The sequence below is a fragment of the Triticum aestivum genome, chromosome 7D (assembly GCF_018294505.1).
Source record: "Triticum aestivum cultivar Chinese Spring chromosome 7D, IWGSC CS RefSeq v2.1, whole genome shotgun sequence".
Taxonomy (NCBI): domain Eukaryota; kingdom Viridiplantae; phylum Streptophyta; class Magnoliopsida; order Poales; family Poaceae; genus Triticum; species Triticum aestivum.
This window is the reverse complement of record NC_057814.1, coordinates 89953460-89956560: the sequence shown is the minus strand read 5'-3', so window position 1 is coordinate 89956560 and position 3101 is coordinate 89953460. Positions and strand designations below refer to the sequence as shown.

Genomic DNA, 3101 nt, shown 5'->3' with positions numbered 1-3101 from the left:
GGGAGAGGGCTGGAGAGAAGAAGAGGCATGGCAGAGAGGCAATTACCTGGAAGAAGAACACAAGCAGTCACTTGGGGATCACAACAAGATCATCCCAGAGACAAATCGCAGGTACATGAAAATCTTCAACTCCTCAAGCTACAGCAGAACTATTCCACCTCTGTTTTGAGTGCCTACATTAGGTCCAATTAGAAACAAGAAAACAAAAACATTTTATGAATGCATCAGGGGAAAATCATCAGGGGATTGAACTTACTGGTAAGATGAAATCAAACAGGAATACACTGTAAAAAACACTCCTCTGAGAACATACATCCAGTGAAATCCTATAATGTTTGTCGGCGTTTCCATTTTTTCCTATATTTGGGCATACATCTGTTGGTATCTAGCTGCATATTTGGCATGATCAGAGAAAACTGAAAACTTCAATAGATAAAAACAACATTTCAGTATCCTCAAAAGGAACAATTCAGGATACACTAAAAAAGAAGAAAATACACTTACCTCTCTGCATACAAATACACTATACAATCTGAAAAACAATTACGAATACTAACAAACGGAGCGTTGCTAAGAAAGTCTATCAGTGTTGTTCTTCAATTTTTTGCAATTGTACTAACATTACTTCAAACTTAATTGCAGGGGGCAGCAAGCAACGAGCAATAACTGGAGAAGATCTACTATCAATGTCACTAGAAGACCTCATACTAAATGTGAGTTACAAATGCCCAGAAATAACAAAGTATAAGTTGAACTACTTTGCAGACATGGCAAGAAATGCATGAAGATGATTCAACAGGCGAAGAGGCAGCAGCGGAAGCTAATCCCTGGGAGGCAGCCCTGTTTGAGAACATGAACATACAACATGAGTGAGAGAACTTAAGGAAAAAGATGCTAAGAACAATACTTGATTTGTACTATGAGGGCAAGCATTGTTTGCTACCTACTAACTATCAAAAGACTACTTTGATAGGCGTATATTCCATGCATTGTTTCTGCCTTATGGATGGAAGTTTAAGATTCCAAGCGTTTAAGATTATTTGGCTGAGTTTTAAATACATTAGGAAAACTAACAACAAAGTGCAGCGAAAGGGGCTTAGAGAATACAATAGAGAACAAAAATAATTAGCTGAGCAATGAATTACCTTTGTAGCCACTCAAAAAGATTTAGTTGTTTGAACAATTCTTCAAGAACTTTAGAACTATAAAACAACACTGCAACAAATAAGAAGAGACAACTAAATTAAAATAGAAGAATGCAAAATGAAAAATAATAAACTACGAAAAAGTAGCTATAAACAATTATTATACGCTGAGAAATAAAGATGATGAGGTAACCAAAGATATAGTGCAACACAGAACTAAAAATCCAGAATATCTAGTGAATGTTGAACAAACGGGGAAATCAGAAGATCGTTCCTGCCTCTACAAAAAACATAATAAGAACTACATTAATAATGCAAAATAGACTAAAGATACATAGGGGAAACCCCATCGAAGATAACATCAGACAAGCAACCAAAAGAGAAGAAGGGACAGAAAATAAAACACAAGAAGAGAAAAGAGACTTACAACATTCCTTCTACTAGCAGATGATAATTTCCTCTTTAGGTAATTGACTTTCTGTACAAAACAAATACAAAAATATCAAACCAACATAAAAAGGATAAATAATCAGAAAAAGATAAACATGGATATAAAACTAGATCGTAAAAAGACTTACATTATTCACATAAAAATTGTATAGAGCTTTATCAAACTCTTCATCATCACCAGAACAATCCTGAAAAATAATTCAGACAACAAGCACAAAAATTAATAAAATGAAAATAGAAAAATAAATGGAAGTGAAAGAAGATAAGAAGACAAAAATAACTAACAAAGACATAGCATTAGAACCATCATCAGCAAAATCATTAGGCACGAAAGGATCTTTCAAAGAATCAGCACTCTCAACTGAAAAAACTAGCGGAACATCCTTGGGATAGACTTTCCGTAGTCTACCCATTAAGAAACTAGCTGAAAAACAACAAAGAAATGGGGCTCAATTATATAGATACGGAAGACAAAACTGGGCTTATAGTGATGATTGCACAGAAAATACTAGGACAAAAAAACAAAGAAAATAAGCATGAACTAGGCACTGAAAAATGCGGTGAATATGGGAAAAAAATACTGGAAGTGCAATTATGGGGAATTACACTGTAAGAAAATATGTGGGGTTACACAGTAACGTACAAACTAAACAGTAATTATGGGTAAAATTACACTGTAAAAGGGCATAGGATTACAATGTATACAGTACAAACTACACAGTAATTATGGGAAAATTACACTGTAAAAGGGCATCGGATTACAGTGTAACTATAGTACAAACTACACAATAATTATGGGTAAAATTACACTGTAAAAAGGGCATCGAATTACAGTGTAACTACAGTACAAACTACACAGTAATTATAAATTTACACTGTAAAATGGCATCGGATTACAGTGTAACTGCAGTACAAACTACACAGTAATTAAGGTGAATTTGCACTGTAAAAAGGCATCTGACTACAATATAAAGCAGTTTAAACTATGCAGTAATTAAGGGTAAAATTTACGCTGTAAAAACACATCGGATTACAGTGTAAAAGCAGGCCAAACTACGCAGTAATTAAGGGTAACATTACATTGTAAGAGCGCATCAGTTTACAGTGTAAAAGCAGGCCAAACTATGCAGTAAATAAGGGTAAATTTACACTGTAAAAATGCATCGGATTACACTGTAAAAGCAGGTAAAACTAAGCAGTAATAATAGAGAAATTTACACCACTAAATCAAGAGAAAATTACATTGTAAATGAAGTGAAAATTGCACTGTAAAATTAACACCACTTATTGTAAATATGCATCGGATTACAGTGAAAAAACAAAGACAAACTACACAATAGTTATAGAGGGATTTACGCCGCTAAATTAAGAGAAAATTACACTGCAACTACAGCACAAATTACAGTGTAATTATACATGCGATTACAGTGAAATTACACCACAAATTAGGGGGGAATTACACTTAGAAAGAGTGTAGGGTTACAATGAAACTATAGAACAAATTAC

General features: G+C 34.0%; 1 long non-coding RNA gene across 2 annotated transcripts in view; it reads right to left on the bottom strand.

The window, feature by feature from the left end:
- The window catches only part of LOC123167250 (uncharacterized), a 3824-nt gene extending 741 nt beyond the window's left edge, over positions 1–3083 (bottom strand). Inside the window, exons 1-6 of one of the 2 annotated variants that reach the window (XR_006483877.1) lie at positions 1881–3083; positions 1724–1783; positions 1573–1619; positions 1146–1215; positions 257–840; positions 47–173 (exon numbers count right to left, since the gene is read on the bottom strand). This is a non-coding gene — a long non-coding RNA (uncharacterized lncRNA). Of the gene's footprint in view, positions 1–37; positions 174–256; positions 841–1145; positions 1216–1572; positions 1620–1723; positions 1784–1880 lie in introns of those variants that run through there. The other variant, XR_006483876.1, reaches the window with a different exon arrangement.
- Between the last annotated feature and the right edge of the window lie 18 nt (positions 3084–3101).